We start from the raw sequence: 19719 nt of genomic DNA, 5'->3' as shown, positions 1-19719 counted from the left end.
GCTGAGGAGAGCTAGGTAAAGTTTTCTTTTGTCTCAGTCAGATGCTGCCCACCTTTCAGCAGGCATTGGAATTTCTGTTTATTCTTTCTCCCTCTGAATCTGTTCCATTCCTCTAGACCCTCTTGTCTTCATCCTATGCTACCTGCCTTATTTCTAAGTTTCCCAGTTTTTGCTCTTCCTTTGTCCACACTCCATCAATTTTCTCTAACTCATATAATCCTTTGTATTCTGCTTCTTACACTCCAGAGGATGAATTTGATTTTTCAACTAGCAACATGGGAGGGACTTCTCTTACTCCTGTTGTCAGCTTTGTGTTATTTCTAAAGAGTAACTGCTTAGGTAAAAAATTTGCCAGGATGCAGGCTTGCTTATGAATGTAAGAATTACAAAAAGCACTGATTTGTGGAAAACTAAGAGAAGCTCCTGGAAAACAGAAAGGACCACCTGGATTCTGCCTTGCATAGTGCTTTGTTTTTGTTTAAATCTGTATGTTCCAAAATGGCTGACTTGAAGGCAAATATCTCTCTCCATTCTTTGGATATCTGAAGGCTCTACAAACATCAACCTGATAGAAAGTGTAGTGAATATGCAGTGATTACGTTACCAGATTTGTTTATTTTGTCAGATTTACTTCTCTTTATCTCCATCCCTATTCCACTTTGATGTCTTAATGTTTCTGGCATTAAACTAACATAAAATTACCAAAACCAACAAACAAAGCGGCTTAGCTAAGACTGATTGAATGCTTCTGGGAAAACAAGAACTAACTTGAACTTAAAAAAAAATAATTTAAAAATATGGCACTTACCTGAAGCTTATCCAGCTCTTTTGGGATTTTTCCCATCTGTGCTGATGTGCTAATAGTTACCCTATTAGTTTTCTTTTTACTCTTGCTAAAGCTTGAAGATGAATGTACATATATTGCAAGTTAGCATATCTCAGCTACCAGTAAAAAATTTGAAATGCTGTCAAATACTAAAGGTGTTTTGTGAAATCTATTAAAAATTCTGCCCTCTTATGACCTTGATTTTCATATATTTTATATGTGCTTATAATAGAACAGCATGATTCATTAAACACATAACTTGACATTTGGGTTTTCCGTATGTTTTTGAAAGTCTAAAATGAAAGTGATCCTACCTCAACAGTTTTTTTTATAGTGTACTTTGAACAGAACATTACAGATTTGATTGCTCCTTGATTGCTCACAAAATTTCACGTTTGCAGAATCATAGAATCATAGAAAGGTTTGGATTGGAAGGGATCTTCAAGATCATCTAGTTCCAACCCCCTGCTATAGGCAGGGACACCTCCCTCCAGACCAGGTTGCTCAAGGGCCCATCCAGCAACCCAGCTGCTGAACAACTCTCTTTGGTAATCTACCAAAGTGGATTTCAACACCTTGTGTCATGCATTGAGGCAAAAGTGAATTTCCAAATGAAATCCAGAATTACTTAATGGTAAGTAATAATAAGCCCTGTAAGTTGTGTCTCTGGAAATTATTCTCAAATTAATGATCAATACAGTTTTGTAACTTCCATTGTTTTTCTTCTATTCTTAATTTCATAGGTCAATCCCTTCCCATTCACAATCTCATAACTTTCTTTTGGCAGTTCAAGCAACAAAAGAAAGTGTACAGTTGGTGTAAGTGTGGGTATCTATCAAGAAAGAATATCAAGATTGGAATTAGGAGGGTCAAATCTTAACTAGCACTGAAACTGAAAGAGATGTGAACAGAAAAATGAAGCAGAACAAAACAAAAAAACCACCTAAATAATGTGGGTACATTGGCAACATGAGGAAGATCTTGGAAAATGCTGCCCCTTGGTGAATGAAGCTGGTGATGCAATAATAAATGATGTGGAAAAAGAATGAGTGCTGAAAGCAATGGTGTCCTTATTTCAGTCTTTAGTAGTAAAGCTGTCTCACAGTTCTTGTCTCTACTTCTAGAAATAAAGTTTGGGGGATAAAATTACCAAGCATACTGAGTACTGAGTCAGAATTAGCTAGAGCAAACTGGATGCATGTATGTCCTTAGGACAGGTGGGATTCATCCAATAGTGTTAGAGGAGCTGGTGTCAGTGTAAGGCCTCTCTTTAGCTTAAAAGTTTACATAAAGTGCCTGATGATTAGTAAGAAGAAAAAGATTATGTCCATATTCCGAAATGGCAAGCAGTGGAAAGTGGTGAATTACAGACTTGTGGTCCTATTGAAAGTACAGGAACAAGTGTTTATAAACATGTCATTTCTGGAGAGATAGGATGATTTATTCTAAAGTATAGATTTTCATAAGTTTTTATTATTACCTTCACACAAATAGGTGTATGCACTTTATTTTCTTCCTGTGCTGATTGACTGCCACACTGAGTCTTTTTCATGGAACACTGATAGCCAGTTGCTGCAAACTGAGGACTATCATATAAGCATCAGTTGGTTATAGCTTGCCCTTGGAACTATTGATTCAACACCTAGCATTGCTCATTTGCATGGTCCAGAATAAAGACAAACAAATTCCCCTTTAGTCAACTCTTGTGAGGCCCCATCTGCAGTACTGCATCCAGGCTTGAGTCCCCCAGTACAGGAAGGACATGGAGCTCTTGGATCAGAGGGTCTAGAGGAGGGCCACTAAGATGATCAGAGGGCTGAAGCACTTCTCCTGTGAGGAAAGGTTGAGGAAACTGGGCTTGTTTAGCTTGGAGAAGAGAAGGCTCCAGGAGACCTCATGGTGGCCTTCCAGTACTTGAAGGGAGCATATAAACAGGAGGGGGAACATCTGTTTATGAGGGTGGACAGTGATAGGACAAAGGGGAATGGTTTTAAACTGAGACAGGAGAGGTTTAGGTCAGATATTAGGAGGAAGTTTTTCACACAGAGGGTGGTGACACGCTGCAAAGGTTACCCAAGGAGGCTGTAGATGCCTGTATGGGAACTGCTGAGTCACGGCCTGAACCTCTGATCACCTGAGACGAGCCATGAGTCAGCCAGAGGAGCACAGGTGAAGGCAATTCACCTGTGCTGCTGGAAGGGGAGGAGCCAGGCTGCACTCCTCCTAGACCTATTTAAGAGCTGGCTGCCAGTGGGAAAGGTTTCTCTTCTGGAGATCCCTTCTTTTAGTGCTTTCTGCAGGTAAGCCTTCCATTTATTCTCATTATCCTAGTCTATTTTGTCTAACTCTCTTGTGATTATTACATCTTAATATACATTGATTATACGATGCCCCATCCCTGGAGGCATTCAAGGCTAGGCTGGATGTGGCTCTGGGCAGCCTGGTCTGGTGGTTGGTGACCCTGCACACAGCAGGAGGGTTGAAACTAGATGATCATTTCAATGCAGACCATTGCATGATTCTATGATTCTATGAAATTCATTTTGTAATTTGGCTTGGTATTTACAAAGCACAGTTAGCAAGGAGAGTAAATAGGTTCTATTTCAGTTAAAAAAAGAATAATCCTTTTTTTCTCTTCTTTAGAGGTGCTAAACATTACTTACTTTTCTCCTTCCCTGCATTCCTTTTTTACCAGCCTCTGACTGCTACAGCAGCATCTTCCCCAAAGCACATAGTTCCCTACAGTTTACGTAGAAGTTCTCTATTCCAGCTACTCTTGTAATTTAATAAGCAAATGTTGACTGGTACAGTCTCTGCTTTAACATGGCTTGATGCCACTGCTCTCTGTGTTTATATCCAGTGTTCAAATACTGATGAAGGTAAACTCTTCTTCTGGGCATGTGGTGAAAGAAAGATCTGCAGTTTAATCATAGGGAAATCAAACCATTCTGAACATTCTGGTCACTGATTCTCATTGACTATTTGGCTCTCTCAAAAACTGACAGTTTCCCTATCATCACTATCATCTGACTTTCACCCGTGTTTCTAGCAGGGAAACCATGCAGATAACTTTCTAATCTGCTCAGGCATTTTCCTGCACTGGTGAAATCTACTAAAAAAACTCCTGATGAAAACAGTGCTGCATGAAACTGTCCAAGTTAGAATGACTGACTTTACAGGATAGGAAACTTCCCTGCGATGTGAATTTCTTACTGCCTAATTAAGGTGCTTTTGAAAACATTCCCTTGATGTTCATCAAGACTCAGAGTCATCTGCTGAATATATCTTTAAAGAGAATTCTAAACATCAAGTTGTAATTTCTGCACAATCCTTCAATTCATCAGTTTTTATTTTGACGTTAGAGAACCTTTTTCTTATTGCAAATACATTTGTATGCAAGTTATGATGCAGTCTCTTACTGATTATTTGTGACATACGCTTGGATACTGCTATTATATATGCACTCATATCTGAAGCCAAATCAATTATTTAGAAGTTACAGGACATGTGACATTAACTGAGATATGAAATAGTCCATTTGTATTAAAGTGTTCTATGCAGTGATTTTTTAGTAGTTGTTATTTATAAGGCTAAGCTAAACATAAAGAAAGGGTACTTAATTTAGGAAGTTGTGAGCAATACACATATATATTTCTTCTAAAAGAGAAAAACATGCAGATCACAAAGCATATGGTTGTCTCTCCTCATCTGTCATTCACTAGATTCTGCCAGTGATGTTAAAACTTTGTATATTTTTTTTTCCCCAGTTTCAATTAATAAGACATTTTGTACCTTTGAATAAGCATGAAGGGTGTTTTGTAGCTACATCTGGATCTTCTATCTTAGTGTACTCTGACCTATCAATATTCCTGAGAGGGGCCACCTCTTTTTGTGTTTGAAATTGTATTGCTCTCATGGATCTTACCCTCTGGAGCTTTTGTTCAGAGCAATACCTGTTTTTGGATGAAAAATGAGTATTAGGAAAGTAGAGCTTCCCTTCAATATGATTGCTACAACTGGAAGTAGAAAAAAAACATACACTGTGCTCAATGTAATGACAACCTCTGGATAACTGGTTATTTATTGACCACAAGACTGAAAGTTTGTTGGGAAGGATAAAGGGAGCTGACAGGTTTGAGTTCAGTAAATATGGCCAACAGAGTTCTGCTGTTCAAAGTCCGTTACTGTATTGTATCATCACGGATTAATATAGAAATACTAATGCTATCTTTGTTTTCCTTTATCTGTTTTTCCCCCGTGATCTAATGCTGTGGTTTAGGTTCAGTGAATATTTGAAATGTTATTAGCATCCCACAGGTATTTTTTAAGTACAAGTAAACAGAAGATGGATGGTTATAGTGCAAAATCAGATGTTGTATGGATGTATGATGAGAGGAACTTCTGTAGGAAGATGTGTGATAGAAATGACCTATAATCCAAACCTATTTGCACAAAGGCAATAATTTATAGAGAAAGGCTCAATTTTAGATGATGAGTTTTGGGTTGTTTCAAATGTAATAAATAGAAATATCTCTGCAATGGCATGCTGCAGCTTAAGATGTCACGTGGTAGCCTCCTGTGAGAGAGGAAGAAAATGTCATAACTATCCCACAGCATTCAGTTGTGGTAACTCACTAAGGAATGTTTCTCGAATATTCAGTGAGGGTTAAGAATGTTCAGAAGAAGCTGGATGACCAGAAGTATTGCCAGAAACTGAGGAGTTCTGATTCCTAACACTTTTTGCAAAATCCTTTACAGGCACTTAGGCATTAAGGATTTTAAATTCCAGCAAGTTTTTGCTAGTTCTTACTACAGCTTTTTTTTCTGATTTTTTCAATGCCAACTATCCATAAAATTACTTAGAAGCCTGTTACTAATTCTAGAACTGGCCTAATAGAATTAATAGTACTAATGCATTTTCGTTGTTCTATTACTGCTGAAATCTGTGTACGGTGTTTTCCAGGCATAAAATTATAAACCTTTGTATTCTTTGGGACTCTACTGCTATCATTTGTTCTATCAGATATAAAATTCTCAGTCACTTTTCCAGTTCAGAAACTCTTAAGTTTCAGAATGGTAGATGGGCGTTTCTTAAGCCTTAATATGAGAAGTAATAAACAGTAAGTACAACACATGCTGACAGGTTGCTTTTTTTTTTTTTTTTTTTTAAGAAATGACAGTTGAAATATTTAACAGGATTTGTTCATCTGCATCTCCACAGGTCACAGATGCCATTGCCTTTTTTGTTATTATCATTTTTTTCAATATGGTTATCAGAACTGCTTTTTTGTCCATTTGTTCTGTATTCATGTGTTTGAAACACTTTTAATATCTCTCAAAGTCTACTGCAATCATTTAAAACACTTATATCGAAAACATTCTCCTTCATGTTTAAAAAAATAGAAATAAAGTATTACATTAAATAAATAAAGCTTAATTAAATAAAGGCAGCTTATGCAGTCTTATGCCTTTCCTCTTTGTAATTCTTATGCCTTTCCTCTTTGTAATTCTTATGCCTTTCTTCTTTGTAATTCTGTTCTGACTTCACAGTTATCCTCTGCCCTTCAGATTTCAGAGGCATACGGGCTGGAAATGAAGAATGGAAATGATCATGCCAACCCTCAGATTTTGTCCCATTGGGGTGGGGATCTTAACCAAACAAAACTAGCCAAAAGGGTAAGATACAGTGAAGAAAAAGGATGCATATCTGTAGCCTTATACTAATCTCAGAACAGTTTAAACTGGAAGAAGCCTCTGGAGATCTTTTAGCCCAACCATGCACTCAGAGATGGGTCAACTTCAAAGTTAAATCAGATTCCTGAGGACCTCATCCTGCTGAGTTTCCAGAAAAAGGAAATTCTGTGATTCTTTCTGGGCAGCTTGTTCCAGTTCTAAATGAGTTCTCCTCACCTACCAGCTGTTCCCTTGCTAATGCAGCCTTCATTGCCACAAGTTGCTCACAGAGATGGCAAGTCTTTTTCTACACATGTTCTACCTAACCTGCTGGTCTGCTATTCTTCTCCTCTATTCCAAATTCTACCATTATTTCTCCATAATATGTTCTTTTTAAAAAAATTATTATCCTTGTAAGGGGTTTTCTGCAGTTTTGTAAATACAAACACCACATATGTGCTCTCTCTGTTACAAAACTTTCAGTTCTGTCAGTGGGGTTGTGAAGGACTGCAAGACCCATGAATTTTATTTTTCCATGGCGAGCCCTCCAAAAGCAGCTGATCCAGAGCAGTTCAGCTACCTTCCTGCTCCCTGAGGAGGAAATGGGAGCCTCCAAGTTCTCATGAAAAAAATATATAGAAGTTCAGCAGGCATAAAATTTATTTTTAATTTGGGATATAAGATCTAATTCATTAGATTCTAGAAATAATCTGTGGCTTCCTTTCTCACAATCTTTCTTGTATATATTTTGTGTAAGTAACTTCTGAAAGCGTTTTGGAAATTAACCTACATAGGGAATATAATAGCATACTACTAAACCATTCAGAATAGATTTACTTATAGATAGTCAAATAGGCACAATGAAAACCTTATAGGAATAAGAAAGTTCAATGCTGCAGTAGTAGAAAAGGAGCAGAAAGGCTATTGAACTAATTGTAGAATAAGTTATTAAAAGAACTGCTATGGTGACAGATGGAAATAAACACTGCTGCATGAATAATAATCATGTTTTTCCCTAACCAAAGATCAACTCTAGACATTCTGTCTGAATTAATTTTCCTTTAAATTAAGAGAAAAATAAGCTGAAAACAAAAGAATTAATGAAAACCTTACATATGTTCCTTCGTAATACATTGTATTATGTTTCCCTCAAAAATGAAAATTGCCTTTATATATGAAACATTTAGAAAGCTACATGTATGTGACACAAAAACAAGAGAGAAATAATATACATCGTTTTATCAGTAAGAATCCTAACTAAAATTGCAGCAAAAAAGAATCCTTAAACAACATATTAAAAAAAGCTTGTCCAAATGTGGGTTATTCACAAGAAATTAATCCCAAGAAACAGAAGTGTGTTCCATATAGAGATTATGATCATTTAAAATAGAAGCCTACAGTGATACCTTTATGTGTACCAGTGCTCCCAGTACACAATCTGTATAAAAACTTGGCCCTGATTTATTCTTTTTCTCTCTGCAGAAGAGGAATTATGATTTTCAGAGCAGCTAGCGTGTGCTGTCATAACGGAAAGGGGAGCAGAAGTAGTAGTAATCCTATGAATAAATTCAGGGAGCAAATCTGTACTTTGTACATGGGTGTAATTCACATTGCCTCTGAAAAGAGTTCTGCAGAAGTGATGAGTACAAGATTAGTTGGGTGGTTCTTCAAATCTCTGTGTCAGCCCTTCTGTTTTTCAGCTGCCATGCTTTATGTGTTGCTTATTGTAGGCTCTTATGCTGTAACCTTTTCTGGGTTGGAACGTTTTCATGTTGCATTTTGTGAAGCACTAAGCATATTCTTTGGCCTAAATAAATAATGAGTTCTAAAATAGAAACATATCCCTCAGACTCCAACCATCAGAGACACGCACCAATCTTGTTTGCATTACTACATGGTTCAATGCTGATTTGTTGTATTGTTATGTCTTAAAACCTGTGAGGTTAAACACCTGAAACTATTTTAGTGTCTGATTCAAGCAAAGTTAGTCCTGTTGTGAAAAGCAGGTATTTCATGTATGCTGAGGTCTGAAACAATTCTGGGTGTTTGCTAAGTAATTAGCGTGCTTTTTCCTAAGTGTAGCATATGGCAGGCAAACTTGTAAACATTACCCTAAGATACCCTTTTTATTGCCGAGTTCTGAACTGTAATTCTATATACATATAATATTTTAATAATAGCTATTACAATGGCATTGATATTTTAACATTACCTGGGACAGTGACAAGAGTTTGAATTTGCTTAGAAAAATTGTCATGAATGTTCAGCTGCACCTTTCAAAGCCGTACCAGCTTTGATTGTGCCTTCAGCCACGTTTAAATCAGACAAAGGATTTTTCTGGAAGCACAACCCATACCAGAGCTTCCCCAGTCAGACTGCCTCAGGATGGGGATCTCACATGGCTTCACTTCCAGTTGCAGAACAGAGAGTGAAGATCTCTTCAGAAGCACGACTGAAGAGGTCATGTATGAGGAATGAAAGTGGGAACTGAAACCAGAGTGTGTAACTGACCCTCAAGAGAGATTTAGCACTGTGCTGCCTGCCCTCTGCCTGGGCGCTAAACTGAGTGAATAAGGTATTGAATGGGTATAAGTTGCTTATTCATTTTGCGCAGCTTTTCTGCTTCAGTACAAGGCTAATGCACGAAGCAGGCTGGAAGTCTCAGGCTGCTTTTCTGCACTGCAAGATACAATACTGACGTTGTTACTCTGTAGCTCTTACTCAGTGGGCTTTCCTGAAGAAGAGAGCAAACTGTTTTCAAGGAGATTCAGCTTGGTAGTCCAGCAGTTTTGTGGGTGATATTAATAGATAGAAGTGCTGGACATGTGATTTACAGAAACCAAAGACTTAAATAGTCATACTGGCAACACAGGCTTCTGATAAATAAGCCTCTGCTTTGCTTTTCTTTACTTTGCCTTTTTTTCTTCCATATATTGGAAGTTGTCATTACTGTCCAGCACTAGAATTAACATCCCATGTGATCCTGTAAAAATATTTTTTTCTTCCTCCTGTTCCCCTTCTCCCTCTTTTCCTTTGCCTGATGCTTCCTGCTTAAGATCTCAATTTAATTTAAGTAGATAATTAATCAGTACCAGATAATTCTTCCTGCCTGTTCTGCAATGCTCTTTGTTTACAACATGCACAAATGATGAATAATGCCACCATCTTTCAGTGAGTAGCAGACTTCTATTTTGTATACTTACTACAAATCAACATTTATCCAGATTTCATTTTAAAATGAAACATATACTTCTGTGTATCTACTATACAAAGTAAAAAGGGAAAACTCCTGCACCTGTGGTAACTGTAGAACATAAAATGTTCTGGCTTGGCTCCAGACACTGTGAGCACTTCCTTGACTACAGAGGGGAGATCAGTTTTCTTCTGAAGAATGGATTTCCCTCCACAGGGAAAAATCCAAAATTATAATCTCCCATCAAACTGTAACTTAAGTAACGCATGCATTTTCGAGATAGTTGGGATGATATAATAGGAAAAGTTTGAGCTGTAAGTAATAAATCAGTTCTGGGGGGTTGTTTTGTTTATTTTCTATGTCTATGAGAGGAAACTTGAGAGATGAAAGAAGCCAGCTGATCGCATCGGCTTGGTGACCACTGAGATAAGATCCCTTGACATCATACAAAAATTCTTGACACCCACTTAGTTCCACATTTCTGCAATGCATTAAGCATCCTGTTGCTGCTTTCTGCATAATATAAATTACATGTCCACAAAGGCACCATGACTTGAATGATCTATTTGTAATTAAAGTATAATTATAATGCATTTTCCTCACCTCCCACATATTTATTTTTACCACTTTTCTTGTTCTGACTCATAGAAGACATGGAGGGAAGTGCTGAGGCCCCATCTATTGAGCAGTACCTCTGAAAACTACAGTAGTCCCACTTAAGAAGAGTTGCTTAAGAATCTGTGTCCTGAGGACCCACTGCAGTTCTCCCTTCTTCCAGAGAAATACTCTAACCCTTAGTCAGGTCCTTGTTTATGTATTTCTTTACTGGCTCCCAGAAACTTGCAGTAGGCTCAAGTCTTCCCCAAAACCTTCTGGTATACAGTCTATTTCTAGCTACTTATAACTGTTAGTGATGTAACAAGCATCTTCCTCATTGTGGATTTTCGTAACTACTGGAAAAAAATCCCAAACAGCAGTCATTTCTTAGAATTAAACAAGAGAAAAAGTGTATCATTTTCTCCTAAACTGAGTGGAATCTTTTTTTGAGAGGCTAAAATGAGCCGTGAATCGAGGCAAGGATTAATAATTTGACTGTCTGTAGATTTTTTGACTTAGATATGCTTTTGTCAGTCCTATGAACTCTGGTTTAGTCGTGAGCCCTCAAAATATTCTGGCGGGCTCTAACTCTTTGAAAATGACTTAATCTAGAAATGAGTTTGTCTAATTCAGAAATCAATTAAATAGGTACTGATTCTGGCATCATATCTCTTTGTGACTTCCAGACACCCAACCTTGAGAAATGTCTGTTTATGTTTGAAGTCAGCATGCTCTGGACTGAGTGGGCACTCTTTCTCCTGACTTTACCCAGCTTCTTCTTCAGATGTACTTGGTTCAAATGTGACAAATGCTATCCTCATGAAAAATAGAGGAGAAATCATTAGATGAAAAATTTACTGAAAAAGGAAACAACAGCTGGAGTAAGTGAGAGAAAAAATTGACTAAGAAAGGTAATATGATGAGATTAGAAGAAAAGGAAATAGATATTGGTCTAAGTCTATATGAAGTGTTGAACCTTTGGAGAAGTTTACAGCTTATTGATATGAAGTAGAAATTGATTTCTTTTCATGATTTTTAGTATCATTTGTTACTTTAAATTTTTGACATCATTGAAGCTGAAGTATAGAGCTTGCTTCTCTTTGTCAAGGGGATACGATTAAAAAGCTATTTCAATACGCAGAATTTAAATCCCAATTAGTAGTGGACACCTAACTTGCATATGTTAAATGTACACTTTTAAAGTGAAAGATTTTAAATTTTATGTTATTTCCTTATATCTGCCAGGACTTCACGTTCCATGTGCTTTCCTCTTTAAAAAAATGTCCAGTGAGCTGCAAAGGAAACTACAATCAGGCTTGCATATATTACTGCTCTAGAATCAAAACCCCTTGAGAGCTTGTTTTGTGTTTTATCTTCCCCAAAGACTTGTTAGCAGAGAACTGGTGAAATGTTGATATCACAGGAGAATGACATTGGAACAATTACATGAAGGAATTTTAGTTGCAGTGTTTACAGCTTTTGGGCAGAGGGAGAGGATGTCACCAGAATACTGGAGGGAGTAAGAAAATTTGTAAGGGAAATCAAAGATCAGGGAGCAAGAACATAAGGATTTTTAATCTCAACTTTTTGCCTTTGGCACACAAAATAGAAAAACAGAACAAGATGGTTCATACAGGTTTAAAAGCAGATTAATGTTAAAGAACACAGCTTTCTGTTCTTGTTTTATTTATTGACATCCTTCTAAGTGCTCTGACCAGAGTCATCCTGTGTCTTAAAATCATGTTTTAGCAGAGAAATATAAATATGCCCAGCATCTAATCTTCCAAAGCAATATGAGCGATATAGCCATAGCGTTTCAGTATTTTAAAACTTGCTTCAACCTGAGATGGTTTCGAGAGGACATAGACAAGAGCCTCTCGCTTAACTCCCTTTAATTCTAAGGTCCGGTTGCTTGGCTTTATTCAATGTTAAGCCCCCAAAGCAAAGAGACTTTACTACACGGGCTAAAAAAAGCCCCTCTCTTCCTTCTCCAACAAGCTGACCTGAATTCTGAATAGCTGTACTTTATGCCCCTGGAATTAAACAAAAATAACTGCAATTAATATCTCTCCTGCCATATGCTGTCTTTCAGTAGAATATTTTATTATTACCTTGTTTAAAAATAGGTTTTTCAATTAATGGTCTTTTAGCAAATAAAAACACTTTATGGCTGGCGTGAGGTGCATAAGCAAATGTAAGAAGACCAGTTGCATTCAACTTTAAGACTTAGTAACTCAGATAATTATGCAGAACTAATTAATTCAAAATCTGTTTATCAACAATAGAGTGTAGCTCCAGCATTTCATCCCAGAGGCATTAACAAAGGCTTATCACCTGCTTTTGTGTTGCATTTTTGTCTCAAAGGCAAATCAATTGACAAAGGATGTAAAAAATGCCATTCCCATAACTAACACTTTATAGAACTTGCAGGAACTTTTAATAGCTGCTACCAATTAATTTCCCTGGCTTAAATTAAAATAATTTCTAAATGGAAATGAGATGTGCTAAAAACATCAACGCATTCACTACTAATATATGTGCTCTGTGAAAAGGAAATTTGAAATACAAAGAAATATTTAAAAAATTCAAATAATTGCTTAAGCATTAGGCTGTTATTCCTGTCAAAATATTCACTGTGCAGAACTTGTGCAGCACTATACATGCTTTAAACCTTTCTGTTGAAGAACTATGTTGATGCTATTATTTTTATTACTCTGTCTTTTTTGCTGCACATTCTGCTCTTTCTTTTCCTCATGTTGTTCTTTGAGCTGCAGTTTTTCATTCCCTATTACCTGTACCGCAATAGAAATGTTAACTAACAACAGTAGATGTATACAAAGTGCCTGTCATGGGTGGTTTTCACATTTTTCTGCAGGTTTATCATGTAATCTAGCATGTGAGTAGCTTAGTGTCTGCTTGAGTGTTCAGTGTGAGGTGTCAAACATTCATCTAAGATAAGGTAGTTCTGCACTTGAGAGGTTTGTATTTATTTTCCATCAATATACATAAAGCATTATTATATGAAACAGATACACGAATCTCTACTTTAATGATCTATCCTGCAGAATATCAAGGGCAGCTGACTTCAGCGCTTTTGTGGAGTCTCCTCACAGAATCCTGTTTCCAGTGTCTTTCTAAATACTGAGTTCAAACTGAATCAGTAGCCATAGCTACATAATTACAACAATCGCATATGGAATCTGTAGATCAAATCCTATTCCTGATGAAATTTGTTACATAAAGTGCTTTTAGCATGACTCAGATACCCACATCATCCTACAGATAATCGTATGTGCATTCATGCATGTGCACAATTAGCCACGTGCATAAACTTTGACAAGATTAGAGCCACTGTCACAGCTATTGTGCTCATGATTATTTTCTTATCAATCCTTTCATTGTTTTTTGCATCAGTAGGTAATTTCTTGCTAATAATTCATGCACTTCATTGGAATTGACTTCCTTTCTAGAGAGATCAGTGACATACATTAACATAATTCTGTGTTGAGGTACGTTGCTATTAATATTGCCAGCTCATATTTAAACAAGGTTTTGGAGTAAAATATAACTGTTTCCTCAATATATTTTAGTTTGGTGTGATTTGGGCTGATAACAGGTAAGAAAGACCAGTTCAAGGAGAAGGAAATACAGATGGTCTGGATTTTACTGCAGGTGTCAGACACATTCCCTTTTGCAGATCAGCTACATTTACTTAAGTATTAGCCACAGCTTGAAAATCTGTGGAACAAAGATTAGGAGGAATCGTGGTCTGTGCTCAGTGTGGTAAAGTAAACAATTAATTCAGCAACAATGAAATTAGATACACCCCAAAATACTCTCTGTATTGCCTGCTCACAAGAAGCTATAGGTAGGGCAAAGAGAAGAGACAGTCAAGGGTTAAATTATGAAATTTTGCAATTTATTTCTTATCATTTATGAGATTGTTAAATGTCAGAAAGTAGATTTTTTTTTTTTACTATCAGTATAAAACTGAACATACTGTGAGACATAAGGTAGCAGGTGTCTTGGCTCTAAACTATCAAGTCTGTGGGCATTCTGTTATAACAGGTGCTCCAAAAATTTGAACAGATTTTAACAAGAGCTGTATGGGCTTTTTAATTAGCCTGGTTACTCAGCATGTGGAGAAAGCACTAGGTATGTGCTTAAAACATCATTGTGTCTTGCAAACAAATGTTTCACATACTTACAGTCATTCTTCTTGGTTATCTTAGAATTCCTTTCTATTTGATGCTAGGGTTTGACCCTTCTATTCATTTCTCTTATCTATTCTACCTGAAAAGAATCATCATACTAAAAAAATAGTTGCATGTTGTAGAATCTCCTGTTGAGTAGACAGCATTTAATAATTTGGATTTACCTGATATTTAGCTGTCGTTTTACTTGGCATCATAAAACTACAACAAGCCGTGCACCACAGAAATTCTCTGCTCAGAGTACAAAGTGTCTTTTCTTCACATTCAGTTATATTTTTTTCCACTATTGCATATCATCAGATTTTTGTCTATTAAAGATGAAGCAATAAACTAAATAAAAAATCATTAAAATAATTAATAATGTTTTAATGCTATAGAAATTAATGTAAGTTTAGGACTATCTTGCATGATATGAAAATAATGCCACATAAATCCATTTTTTATAATGTTGATTTGAAAAGAATAAGCCGAAGAAATCACTTTACACGGGGGGTGGGGGTGGGAGTAGGAACAAAGTGGTGGCATGTATGAATTTTTTTGCAAAATATCCTGGGTGAAATTTCAGATTTATTAGTTTATTTTTACATCAAAACGATTTTACTAATTCATTACTCTGTCATGCTCTGACAGGAATATCTTCTGCCTGTATTCGCCTAGAAATCTTTGCATCTATAATGATTTTGTTGCTATAAAGTTTAATATTGCACATCTTAAATTACAGAAATCAATTTTTTTAGCTCAGTAGAGATTGTTGAGATATTATGTGGAGGATTTCACACTTGAAAAAATTCCTGTCAAAATATCTTTTATCTTTTGGTGTAGGATTAAAAATACCAAGACACATTCTGATCCATATAAAATACATACTTTAAAAAGTGGGCTCAATGTTAAAAATGCTTATATCTGCTTTTGCTTTTTTTTTTTCATTTTTACATGAATTCATTTCAGAAATGTACATTTCATTCTTTTCCTTGTAAATTCAGCCTCTTTCCTTACTTTATTTTTTCACAAAGACGTGCTCAGCAGTAAGAAACACAAGAATAGTCTGTGATCACTATCTGCCTAAAATAAAATTAATTACCATGCTTACTATATGTATATATATAAAATTTGGAAATTCTAGCCGTCTTATTTGCCTAATGGGTGCATTGTGACACGGTGAAGTGAAGGCAGCACCATAAATGTTAGCTAGCAGAGGTGACAACAGTGATGAAAAAAACAGCAGAGCAGGCGTTAGTGTGTCAGCCACCCCAAATCCCCATCAATCTTGTAACCTGTTTTCTGAAGGATTGAAGGATTCTTGCCACTGCATTTTTGTTAGGTAACACCAACAGTGAAGTAGATTACACTCACGCATATTACCACTGCAGCCGAGTCTGTGGCTTGAACATTAGTTGCCTTGGCATAAATGCTGGCTCGTTCTCTGACCCCACCAATTCACACCGCTTGCTCCTGTACCTGCAGTGTTTCTTAGCTGTACCAATGCAATCGTTTATAAGCCAAATTTGCTTCTATTGGGTCTGCTAAGCCAATATTGTGGCAGAATATTGTTATATTGTATTGTCAAATGATCGTCTCATTTTACTGTGAAAATATGACCTACGTACGAATTAAGTCTGCTGTAGTCAGTAGCAAAGCTGAAGACAATGAAATGGACTCTGAAATGACACATACAGAAAATAGGGCTCTGTCAAGGAGACTTTGAAGTGATAATAACTTTGAAATTGTAGTCTTCCTCTTTATTGCCAGAATCTTCATTTTAATCTTTGGAGTGATAGAGAATAGTGATCACTTCAGCACAGTTTTTTTGATTCATCATCATGTTGCATTATCTGAATAATCATGAAAATTGAAAACAGAAGTATCTCCTGCCAGAGAATGATTTGTATTAATAAGGTGCTATGTAGGAAGGTCTGTAATGAGATTCAGGTAGTAGTAGTTGAAAAATGGAGTTGCAGCAATCTATTTCTAAAATAGGGGTAGTTCATTAATGATCAGAACAAGAACATGGCATTCTTCTTAGATGCACGGTTATAAACAAGAAGCCTATTTCTCAAAACTCAGCCATGTCTTAATGCAATTCTTGTTTTCTTGCAAATTTGGAAGCTCACATTGGTTTGATTGGATGTTGCATTAGGACAGAGGCAAGTACAAGTGGCAGGATAATTATTGTTCTATGTTTCTAGTTGTTAAGATTGGTGTTGTGTGGTACAGATAGTTGTACTAGGTTTAAATACACAGATTAAATACATGGAATTGATCTTGCAGGATGCTTCAAGAGCAGACCTAAGGATTTCATATAAAATACAGTTTGCAAAAGGCTTCAGATTTTTAAAGTTTGTCTGTGGAATAGCTGTGGACAGATAGAATTTTGTAATGCAAAGTAGGAAGCTGTGTGTTCCATCTAGGTAACTAGAAATCTAGCTACTCTTTTTGCTAGTATAAATTCTGTGTATGGAAATTCCATTAATCAATGTTGAAAGTATTACAGCTGTAAAACAGGTAGGGTGTTAAGGTCAAGTCCTGAAGATAGTTAGATTTCTTAGTGTCATTAATGGTTACATCAGTTTATGTAAGCATAGGAGTCAGTATGTGGTTGAACTGTAGAGTTCATATGAACGTTTGCAGGATTAAAATCTTGAACCTCTTGAAAATGTCACTAGCAATTATCTAGGTAAAAAATGTACCATTTTTAAAGCAAAGTTAATACTTCCATAGACCACTTGAAGATACATTAAATGATATGCTCAATAATCATCACTGTTTATTTCCAACTGAATTTCTCCATCCCAATAGCTGCTTTTGTGTAGACATACAGAACATAGACTCTCTAAAATGTGCCCAAATTTTGAAAATTTCAGCCTGGCAAAAACTTGCAAGTAAAAAGTTTCAATTATGAATAGTAGAGAAAGCAGTAATTACAGTTTATTATTAATATGTTTTTAACATTTACTTTGGCAGCTCTGATTATCTTTTATTGTACAATGAGGTCAATTAGGATTCAGCAGATCTCGGAGTCAGTTGACAATGATGTTTATAATTAGATAGAGGAAAGAGGAAAGGTTGGTGGTTTTTTCTCTTCCTCATTAGGGCTGTCTGACTGAGCCAATTTTATTGCTATCTTAAAGGCAGTTAAAAAGGTCTTGTGACTGTTTCCTAAATGAATTGTTCTGCAAAATGCTGCTGTCTTTTTAACGATACCCAATCATTAGTATGGATAAACAGTTCCTATTAACATTTAAATTATATAATTCATTGCTTTGATAGGAAAAGATAAATGTAAGTTATTTTGCATTTCACCCTCCAACCTATGAACTGCAAGGATACGAATTCTATATAACTGTATTTGGCTTTTTGGAAGCTAAACTAAAAGGGCTGCAAAGTCAAAACCAAGTTTAGTACTGAATTCTTGTTTTTGACAGCTATTAAACAGTAGTTTCTATGAAGCAGTGCAGTTGATATGGGCCTTCCAGTGCCAGATCTTTAAAATCTTCACTTGAGACTTTGCTGCTTGATCTTTGCTTAATAACCATGAGATTTTTGTTTAATGAAAAATCATGACAGCACGAATATAAGTGCATGGAAATACTTTGTCATTCTGAGCAGAAAGAACTGATAAGTATTTAAAAACCTTCACACTCATTGAACAAACTGGCTGTGCACATTGCAGGGATATAACAGAAACAATCTTAGTTTATAGTATGTTAGTTTATTAACATCTTTGCAATTTCAGGCACAACTCTTTTGTTTTCACTCAGTATTTGTTTTGTTTTTAGAGTGGCACTGACTCCCTCATTATTCAATGAGAGGTTAAATAGATATAAATTTTTAGAATATTTTGTACTATGTTTTAATCATGTTTTTGCTTTTGTAACTTCAGTTGGTATTTAAGTAATGCTTATATTATACATAGTATATATTATACTGTGTTGTAATATCATTAATAGAAAAGAAAGCAATACTCCAATAAATGCAGCTTGAGATAAATATAAACTGAGTTCATGACAGAAGAACAGAAACAACAACAATAAAAAAGAAAAGAAACAAGGAGAAACTATAAAATAAACGTGAGAAGGAAAGTCCCAGCAGTTCTAATTAAAGATTTTTCAATGATAGAACTGCAGCATCCACCCACATGTCATTCTTGTATGACACATAACAGAAGATCACCAGCTCTGTCTTCTTTGCACAAAATTATTTTTCTTATGATTGTTTATCAATAGTGGCAAAAGTGAGAATTTTGGCAAAACCACACTCATCAACTGTACAGAAAAGGAGTAACTGCAAAAAGTGCCGAAACCCAAGGAGTGATTGTTAAAACAACTTCCAAGAATCTCTGCCAGCCCTGTGCTATCCTAGTACATTAGTGGGTACGCTGGTTTCCTTCACTGAGTAGGAGACAGTGGAGCAGCCTGAAGAAGATGACTAGCTCATGGCTTGTGTAGAAAAAAGTGAAATGCATGTTTCCTTTGTTTCATTCAAAGAGGACTGAAGTGAGAACAAAAAGCCAAGAATATTCATGACAGTGGCAGATGGTGCCAACCTTGCATAGTGATTTTCTATGATTATTGGGTACTTATTATACTTTCAAAAATGAGAAACAAAGCCAGAGAAATACGGTTCTAGAAGATAATGAAATCACACTGATGCAGGTCTTGTCCTGAATATCGTATCTGGATTTATTTGGAGTTTCTACGCAATCCTCCTCTATTTATCCTTCCCCCCTGTATATTCTCTAGAACCACTCCTGGCAAATAAGAACCATCTCATTATATTCACACTGACACTAAGAAGAGTTTAAAGTTAGGTGGAATACATCTACCTGTGCCATTTTAGGACACTTAATTATTACAAGCTTTAAGAACTGCAAAAAATAATACTCACTCTCAGTTGTTGGTATCTAATTTGCTTAGCCATTTTCAAGCAGTGAGTGTGGATTTTGCATTTTTAATATCCCATACTGAAAGCTGCAGGTATTGTGCAGAATCATATGAAACTTGGCACAGTTTAGAAAAAAAGTAATAATTCTGCATGCAGAATGGAGGCTGACTTTGCAAAGCGTCTGACTAAACACTGGGGTATTTTGAGTAATTTTCCCTTCTCAAAAGATCTTATTGCTTTGTATGCTCATAGCTGGATGTACGTTTAAAGAAGATAAAAAATACAGCCAAGTTAGAATGAGAGATAGTTTAGCAAGTGGCCCCTTATGAGTACAC

The 19719-nt window shown here is 36.1% G+C and overlaps 1 long non-coding RNA gene across 1 annotated transcript; it reads left to right on the top strand.

The window, feature by feature from the left end:
* The first annotated feature begins 6372 nt into the window (after positions 1-6372).
* Positions 6373-14918, top strand: LOC128076946 (uncharacterized). Its single transcript, XR_008204737.1, has 3 exons — positions 6373-6502; positions 8914-9074; positions 10976-14918. It is a non-coding gene; the product is annotated as an uncharacterized LOC128076946 (long non-coding RNA).
* The last annotated feature ends 4801 nt before the right edge of the window (positions 14919-19719 follow it).

This window comes from Tympanuchus pallidicinctus, unplaced genomic scaffold (genome assembly GCF_026119805.1).
Source record: "Tympanuchus pallidicinctus isolate F22 unplaced genomic scaffold, pur_lepc_1.0 scaffold15, whole genome shotgun sequence".
Taxonomy (NCBI): domain Eukaryota; kingdom Metazoa; phylum Chordata; class Aves; order Galliformes; family Phasianidae; genus Tympanuchus; species Tympanuchus pallidicinctus.
Note: the sequence above shows the minus strand (reverse complement) of the source record. Positions and strands in the feature narration are given on the sequence as shown.